The 9,679-nt window shown below is 40.0% G+C and overlaps 1 pseudogene; it reads left to right on the forward strand.

Moving 5' to 3' along the window:
- The first annotated feature begins 6,566 nt into the window (after positions 1-6,566).
- LOC138415912 (nucleosome assembly protein 1-like 1) lies at positions 6,567-7,921 on the forward strand (annotated as a pseudogene).
- The last annotated feature ends 1,758 nt before the right edge of the window (positions 7,922-9,679 follow it).

The raw sequence follows: 9,679 nt of genomic DNA on the forward strand, positions 1-9,679 counted from the left end.
AGTAAGAAGGAAACGGCAACCCACTCCAATATTCTTGCCTAGAGAATCCTGTGGACAGAGGAGCCTGATGGGCTGCTGTCCCTAGGGTCGCACAGAGTCGGACACAACTGAAGTGACTTAGCATGCATGCATGCATTCGAGAAGGAAATGGCAACCCACTGCACTGTTCTTGCCTGGAGAATCCCAGGGACAGAGGAGCCTGGTGGGCTTCTGTCTATGGGGTCGCACAGAGTCTGACACGACTGAAGCGACTTCGCAGCACCAGCAGCAGCAGGCACAAGTACAATAGCTGTCTCAGCTTCCACAACTGCTATTAGCACTGCTTGACTTTTCTCTGAATCTTTAACATCTGGGCCTGATAACTCCTACTCAGTGGCTTCTCTGTAGCTGGCAGTTTGTACTTCTTTGTTAATTGCAGTAAGCTGGCACGGATTGCCCTTAGGAAAGAATTTCATTTGTGCCTGTACATTCAATGCCAATCCTAGAAAAACCCTTAGGTTTCTAAACCTTTGTTTTAAAGAAAATAGCTTTGTATTTTAAAGCTTTCTCTGCAGAATGCTTACAAGTATTCACCAGAAGTAACCCTATCTTCACCTAGGGGTAGTGCAAAGTCTATGACAATCCCCAAGGCCAATGCTAACGTGCTCCTCCACTGAAATTTCTGTTCAGCGGCAATCCTTCCCAGCAAAGCCAGAAAGTAATGCACTCAATGTTAAAGAAACTCTTGCAGTCATCTGCATGGTCACCCTTACAAAGTGAGAAGAAACCTAGGGAAGGAGCCCAGCCACAACAGCCTGTGCATTGCAGCAGGTCCTTGAACTCCAGGGGCCCTACAGCCAGGCCTGAGTCTTCTAATACAGGAGTTCGTTATCTTGGACCCTCCTGGCTGAAGCTGGCTTCTTGGATCCCTGGGACCAGGTACCTTCTTCTAGAGGTTGAGACAGTAAAAGACGAATATCCCATTGGCTCTTCCCTCTCTCTTGCTCCAGTATTCCCCATCCCATCCCAGCAACTGAAGGTAAAAGTTAACTTTTAGGGGATGCTTACTATGTGCCAGAAACCCCATCTAAGCAATTTTCAGGTATCTCTCATTTAAGAAATGACACTTTGGATAAGAGTATGAATTCAAGTCAAATTGCTTGAGTTCTGCTTTACCACTTCCTAGCTGTGTGACCCTGGATAAATGAGTTAATCTCTCAGAGCTTTAGTTTCTTCCTCTGTAGAATGGGCTAATAATACCCATACTTCATAGGATCAGTGAGAGAATTAAGTGAGTTAATATAGAGAGAGTATGTAGAACAGTAGATTATAAGTATTGGATTGAAGACCATTTATGATGAATTATGTTTTTTATGATTTGAAGTTTTTCTCTTCCTGACATTTCAAGGCAATAAAATTGACATTCTGCTTTTTATTCATCCTCATAAAATGTGAACAATTTCCAAATAGAACCTTTACTTGAGAAACTCATGACCTTAATGGAATTAAGCAACTAAAAACTAAATGCTAAACAGTGGAGGCCAGAACAGCATTGTAAAGCAATTATCCTCTGATTTTAAAAATATATTAAGAAGCTAAATACAGTTCTTATAGGCTATTTTGTTGAATAGTACTAATCTTAGATACCAGATAATTCTACAAAAATGGGAATTCTGGCATATATTCTATATTTCTCCACCTTGTATTTTAACTTATTTAATGTTACAAGTACTTGTAGCTTCTGAAGGCATATAGTTTTCTCTAAAGGAATTCAGCTAATATATTCCATTATTATAATACTGACATTCTTTTACTATTTGAAATTCCTTAGGAGTATTTTTATATATAAAATTATAGTTCTCACAGTCATGTTAGTTTTTCCAGAATTTTACTCTTGCAAAAATATATGTTTATACTTCATTTGACTGAGAGATTTAAGTGAGTAAAATGCATAAAGACATTTTTTACTCCAAGTTACATCTAAACTAAAAATTACTTTTATTTGAATGTTTCAATATCTCAGTATTTCAACATTAATAATAAATCTGAATAATATGATGTGTTCATTTTACAGATACTGTTATGCTGATATTTTATGATGGTAAATAAGTGATTGCACAATCACTACTCACAATCAAGCTCATAGACATCAGAAATGATACTGATGCAGACATACACATATCAGGGCTTCAGAGAACAAACCTGAACCAAAGGTGAATAGCATGTTTGGCTAAATACCAAAGTCAAGGCTTCAGTGTGTTTCTAATATATTAGAATAGTCTTCAGTCATGAAGGATGATAATTTAGAACATAAAGATATGGGGAAATGCTCTGGATAACTTCAAAGCACGTAAGAAAATATATTTAATTCTATACATAATATTAATAAGATCCAAAGCATTTCCATTTGAACTCTTTAGATCCTAAAGAATAGAGACTCACCCTAGCAAGCACAGGTAAAAGAAGCTTCATGTAAGGGTTCACGTTGGTCAATACAAAGAGTATCAGTGAAATCCAAACACTGAAACTCAATGAAGCTAAAGAAGAGGAAGAAAAAGCGGAAGGGCAGATATGCCAAAATCCTCATCTAATATGGCAGGGTATCAGGAAATAGGGTCTAAAGTAGCCTGAACCAGAAAAGATGTAAGGTTTATCTTTATGAAGATTCAACAAAAGAAACCAACAAAAGAACAATAATTGCATTAAAATTAGAAGAGGAAGAGAACAGTATAATATTCCTTCTTAATAGGGGGTTCTCATAGATGTATCCTAAAATAACCAATCACAAATTAGCGGGGCAAGTATATTATGCAAAAACAGAAAGGTAACCATCAAAAGCACTAAAAACAGAGTCACTTAAAGATGGTTGTCTCTGGCAAGTGGGAATGGGATGAGACAAGCCACTGCGGCCTCTTTTACAAGGCTTGCTGCATGATTTTTTCAGGTCAAGGTTCAGGTATTACCAGGATAAAAAATTTTACATGGAATGGCTAATTGTATCGGAGACTTTCTTTCCCTCGGGCGTTTATGTCTGCACAGATGATAAAGACATTGGCTTGTCGTAACTTCATCTCTCTTCAGCCCAGAATACCTTGAGAGGAATGAAAGTGGTCTGGGTGGGTGAGGCCCTGACAGAGATTTCTTCCATATCAGAAGGCAGCTCTGCTTCCACCTCTGTCCGGTCTCTCCCTTTCACTCATTATGTGAATTCTGTATGGGCAAAAGTGGGAAGCTTCCATTTTTATTTAAAAATCACATTGTGTCTCCAAAGACAGTACGGCGAAATTGTTTCTCATTTACATTTCGTTAACTCCCTCAGTCACATAATAATTCATTATTCTGTGAAAATGTGCAATAGTCTATAATATGAATGGCTTCAAAAAGCAGCATTCTTAAGAAATATAATGTCCTTCCTTACCACAGAAGTCAAACTCTGATAAAATAACATTAACATACTGATAAGCAAATTTTGCACATCAAAAATTTTATATAGATTTAACACTATTTTCAGCTTTTGTTTAATGAATATTTAATTTGGAAAGCTATGAAATAATAGGTAATTATAGCTCTACAAGAACACATATTGACACGGAGTTTAAAAGACTGTGAAAGGTGCCTTGCGCTTGCAGTGAGTTTATAATTTAAACACAAAGAAAAATTTTAAGGCTGCCAATCAAATATTCATCAGAAGAAAGAATTTACGGAGTATCTCACTTCCTCAGGGCACGTATGCAAAGAAGACACTAAAAATAACATAGGGCAAGTGTGGCAGACCGTGTTCAGGCAAAATCCAAACACACCCAAAAAGAGCTGAAGAAGAAAAAAGTTTCCTGAGCTTGAAAGCAAAGGCAACAGGATATAAGGGTCAGGTTTGGAAAAGATAGTGAGGACAGTCTGCAAAGGCCTTATAAGTAGGGAAAAAACGGGCAAGCCCAAGAGATTGAAATAGTTCCCCACCCTTTGTTTTAGTATCTTTTTCTTAACATGAGCAGTCCTCCGCTATCTTCAACCTTGACTCATGATAGAACCCATGTCACTCTTGCTGTCCATAAGAAAATCAATCAGGCTAATGGACAGAGCGTTAACGGGTTATCCTTCTTAAGCAGGGTTTTAACACGCTTTAAAACTTTCTAGAATGCTACAACTAACCAGTCCCATTCCGTGAAATTCTGAGATTTTGATTCAGTCCCAGAAAACTGTATTTTTAACCAGCACTATAAGCAAGTCTGATGTGACCCATCCCCTGACCCACATTTGAAAATCACTGCATTGCACTGAAAGACAGAGGGGTTAGAGAAACCTTCACTTCCCTCTGCTGCAGGAAAATCCACCAGGGCAGGTCTTCTGCAGAATCTCTGTCCTGCATTTTCTCTTCCCATCCTCACCCATGACTTGCTTTGAAAAATTCTCAAGGATCTTTAATTGTCCATTCATTTCCAATCACAGGCACTAATCCTCTGGCAAGCTGGCAGTTCCTTCACACCCACTCAGAGATATTTGTAGCCTCTGGAGATCTTAGACAGGTGCTAACCCAGTAATCCTTCATCTAAGAGATTTGACTCCACACTAGTATTTTTAATTTCTCCAATCTGTTGCTTGTGGTTCACTGACTGGCAGTTGGATTCCAACCTGATTTCTTGTTGACCTGATACCATAGAGTCATTTCCTTCTGCTTATTCCCCAAGCCTTGTGTCACCCATCTGTGCCCATCTCACCCTAAAGAGAGAGGGTAAACCTACCAGTGGAACAGCTGATCCATGACCTTAGAGCTAGAAAAGATGGGAAAGTCTTTGTACAGATCAAGATTCTTGAAATGACTGCTGAAAAAAAAATCCTTAATCTGCCCTTTTTTCCCCAAAATCCATCCCAGTTAAAGCTTACTACTTGTTCCCAGCATTACAATGAGCACAAAGACAGGTAGTGAGACTGCATGCCAGCCCTCAGTTGTGGGATGGCCACTCAGGTGGTCTAGCACATGCTCGTGGTTACCAGATTGTGACTTAAATCCAAACACAAATTCACTGAAAGCTACTTGAGAATGTCTTTAGACTTTCAGGGTTCTACCGATCAGTTTGAAAATACCAGTATAATAGACTTCTTATCTCGGCCACTTGGTGCCTATGGGACCGTGTTAGTGGTTCCTGATCTCTCTGAGCCTGACTTTCAACTCAAGTAGATTGCTCAATAATAGGCTGCCTGTATTAGTACAGTACAGAGGATGCCTGATGGCTCAGTGGATAAAGAATCTGCCTGCAATGTGGGACACACAGTTCGATCCCTGGGTCGGGAAGATCCCCTGGAGGAGAGAAGTGGAAACCCACTGCCATATTCTTGCCTGAAGAAGCCCATGGACAGAGGAGCTGGCAGACTACAGTCCAAACAGTCGTAAAGAGTTGGACATGATTGAACTACTAAGCACGAAAAGCACAGAGGATGAATTGCATGAGGGAGACAGTGAAGTCGGAAAGACGAGTTGGAAGATGATTGCAGTGGCTCAGTCATGAGCAGAGAAGGGATATGACTAGATTACCAGCAGTGGGAATCAACAAGGATAACTCCAGAAGACTAACAAAGAAAGAACTGACATTTGTGACTGACTTGCATGTTTTCCTCAACTATACTCCCAGGATATTAACAGGGGTGTGTGAAAAGTATGATTCCATCTTTGAAGAAACCTGGGGGGTTTCATAGGGGTTAGATAGTTTCATAGGGGTTAATTAGAGCTACCAAGTAAGATTTATGGAATAAGATTTATCAGGATTTCTTAGGTTATCTTATAGCCCAGTTTCTTCAAATTTGAAGAAAGTATGCTACAGTATGATTGACAAATATGGATGTGCTGTAACAGAAAAAAAGAAAGGCTGCTTGAGTAGACATCCCTGACAAACAAAAGAGCCTTTGACAATAAAAGTGGGATGGCAGCTACAGCAAAAAAGAACCAAAGTTTCCTCACCCTGGCAACTCCGTAGATGATCTCCTGTAGCACATACCTCAGGGGGAGTTCTGGCTACACAGCCAGTTGTTACTGCCGTTTCCCAGAAATTACCAAGTGAAGCCATCAACAGCCTAATATAACCAAGCTGAAAGGTCAAACTAGGAACTCAAAATACCCATACAGGAAACCCAAACTCAGAAGCAAGTGCATCTCATGGTTCTAATAGTCTGCTCTGAAAAAGGATTTAAACATCAAAGGTGTGAGTGAGATGAATGGATTTAACAACAGAGTATGATCAGATATACAAATGCTGTGGTTATAGGCAGTGACTCCTCACAGTGTCTGATAACAGGTGTTTTATAGTGTTTTCTGTTAATTAAATCTCAACACAATTTTGTGGCAAGATTATTTGTCTTGTGTTTCAGACAGTCCCAAGTGCATTGGGTAAGAAATGCTCAATATTCCAGGAAATGAATTACCTGGGGGAATTCAGTGAAGATTGCAGAATTATGATGCTGCCTTTTAATATCCATCTGCTTTTTTTTTTTTCATTGGTTTTGTTGACTGTTTAAACTTGCTAGCTGACATAGGACATCAGGTATGAAACGTGTAAGGAATTTTGGTGGGATAAGACAAATACAACCAGCTTTTTTAGCGCCATCTGCTCGCGGCGCCGCCTCCTGCTCCTCCCGCCGCCGCCCTGAGTCACTGCCTGCGCAGCTCGGGCCGCTCGGCTCCCCGCGCTCGCCACCGGAGAGCTGAGCTGGGAAACGAAATTTGCCATTTTTGAAAATACTTGGCATTTGTACAACATGGCAGACATCGACAACAAAGAACAGTCTGAACTTGATCAAGATTTGGATGATGTTGAAGAAGTAGAAGAAACTGGTGAAGATACAAAAATCAAAGCGCGTCAGCTGACTGTTCGGATGATGCAAAATCCTCAGATTCTTGCAGCCCTTCAAGAAAGACTTGATGGTCTGGTAGAAACACCAATAGGATACATTGAAAGCTTGCCTAGGGTAGTTAAAAGACGAGTGAATGCTCTCAAAAACCTTCAAGTTACATGTGCACAGATGGAAGCCAAATTCTATGAGGAAGTTCATGATCTAGAAAGAAAGTATGCTGTTCTTTATCAGCCTCTGTTTGATAAGCGATTTGAGATCATTAATGCCATTTATGAACCTACAGAAGAAGAATGTGAATGGAAACCAGATGAGGAAGATGAAATTTCGGAGGAGCTAAAAGAAAAGGCCAAGATTGAAGATGAGAAAAAGGATGAAGAAAAAGAAGATCCCAAGGGAATTCCTGAGTTTTGGCTGACCGTTTTTAAGAATGTTGACTTGCTCAGTGATATGGTTCAGGAACATGATGAGCCTATTCTGAAGCACTTGAAAGATATTAAAGTGAAGTTCTCAGATGCTGGTCAACCTATGAATTTTGTCTTAGAATTTCACTTTGAACCCAATGAATATTTCACAAATGAAGTGTTGACAAAGACATATAGGATGAGGTCAGAACCAGATGATTCTGATCCCTTTTCTTTTGATGGACCAGAAATTATGGGTTGTACAGGGTGCCAGATAGATTGGAAAAAAGGGAAGAATGTCACTTTGAAAACGATTAAGAAGAAGCAGAAACACAAGTTCGTACTGTGACCAAAACAGTTTCCAATGACTCTTTCTTTAATCTTTTGGCCCCTCCTGAAGTTCCTGAGAGTGGAGATCTGGATGATGATTCTGAAGCTATCCTCGCTGCAGACTTTGAAACTGGTCGCTTTTTACATGAGCGTATAATCCCAAGATCAGTGTTATGCTTTACTGGAGAAGCTATTGAAGATGATGATAATTATGATGAAGAAGGTGAAGAAGCCGATGAGGAAGGGGAAGAAGAAGGAGATGAGGAAAATGATCCAGACTAGGACCCAAAGAAGGATCAAAACCCAGCAGAGTGCAAGCAGCAGTGAAGCAGGATGTATGAGGCCCTGAGGATAACCTGCACTGATCTACCTTCTGCTTCCATGGAAAGGATGAATTTACATCATTTGACAAGCCTATTTCAAGGTTTTTGTTTGTTTGTTTGCTCACTTTTGTTTTTGCATCCTAAAATAAAAATGTCATATAATTTAAATTAAAAAAAAAGAGACAAATACAACCAGCAGATAGGGGTTAGGCTACAACTGGGATTTAGGTCCAGGTACAAGCCTGGGCCAGGACAGGACTGGGACAATGCCCTGGAGCGAGTCTTACACATTTCTCTAAGCTGAGGCCACACTGAAGCACCAGGAGGCTGGAGACAGCTTGAAGACCAAGGAAGCAAAGGAGGTGTTGCTAAGGATGATGTCAAGGGTCAGCCACGGGTCAAGGTAAGGAGGAAAGTAATGAAGGTAGGTCTACGCTGTCCAATAAAATTAGCAGTATGTGCAGTCACCACACTGACAGCCTAACAGAGATGCGTGGAGCCAATAGTATTCTATCTAATGGCGTGGCTAGAACAAAAGACACAGCCTGAATACCAAGTTATTTATTTTGGCTTCAGATTTGGGTAAATAAAAAGCAGATCAGTCACAATACAATTGGGCTTCCCAGGTGGCTCAGTGGTAAAGAATCCACCTGCCAATGCAGGGGATGCGGGTTCAATCCCTGAATCAGAAAAATTCCCTGGAGAAGGGAATAGCAACCCACTCCAGTATTCTTGCCTGGGAAATCCCATGAACAGAGGAGCCTGGTGGATTTCAGTCCATGGGGTCACAAGAATCAAATACGACTGATCGACTAAATAATACCACCACCACCACAATATATAAACTGCTTCTCTACATTCATAGATAGGCATTGATTTGACTGGAAGCTGAAGGATTCAATCATAATAGTTATGGTTATAGTTTTTAATGCCTGGTTTATGATACATGCAGCAGAAAAAGCTTTCTGATGTCCAGACATCACACCTGAGAGGAAGGTGTTATTGCCAGTTAAAAAGATCAGAATTTGCTCGTCTATAAGCCACAGAGAAAATGCTTGAAGGAATCTTGGTCTTGTCACAAACATGTTTTCAATAACCTGGTATTCCTACATCCTTCTCTGACTTTGTAGTTGATCCAAATAATTTCTCGTGCATTTTAATGTTGTCTCATTATAAGGTGTGGTTTTGTAAGAATTAGGCTTGACCAAGATGATCTCTCGGTAATAGAATCTACTAATATTAACTAAGGAGATGAGGGAATTGACCTAAATACCCAAGTTAGGAAACAAAGACTTGGCTTTGTATTGTCAGCACTCAGAGGGTGTTGTGAGGCTCAGAACCTATGATCACTAAGCATCAAGTCAATAAAAGATCGGGGTTTATTGCAAGTTGAACTTAGTGTTTTATAAGGCAATGCTGTTCATAGAAATATGTGAACTGCTAACATGCTAATATGAGCCACATAAGGAAATTTTAAATTTTCTAGTGGCCACATTGGGCTTCCCTGATAGCTCAGTTGTTAAAGAATCCACCTGCAATGTAGGAGACCTGGGTTTGATCCCTGGGTTGGGAAGATCCCCTGGAGAAGGGAAAGGCTACCCACTCCAGTATTCTGGCCTGGAGAATTCCATGGACTGTATAGTCCATGGGGTCTCAAAGAGTAGGACATGACTGAGCAAATTTCATTTTTTTTTTCACTTTCAGTGGCCACATTAAAAAAGGTAAAAAGAAAGAGGTGAAATTAATTTGCATGATATATTTTAATATAATATAGCCAAAATGTTATAATTTAAACACATACTC

This window comes from Ovis canadensis, chromosome 12 (genome assembly GCF_042477335.2).
Source record: "Ovis canadensis isolate MfBH-ARS-UI-01 breed Bighorn chromosome 12, ARS-UI_OviCan_v2, whole genome shotgun sequence".
In the NCBI taxonomy this organism is placed as follows: Eukaryota; Metazoa; Chordata; class Mammalia; order Artiodactyla; family Bovidae; genus Ovis; species Ovis canadensis.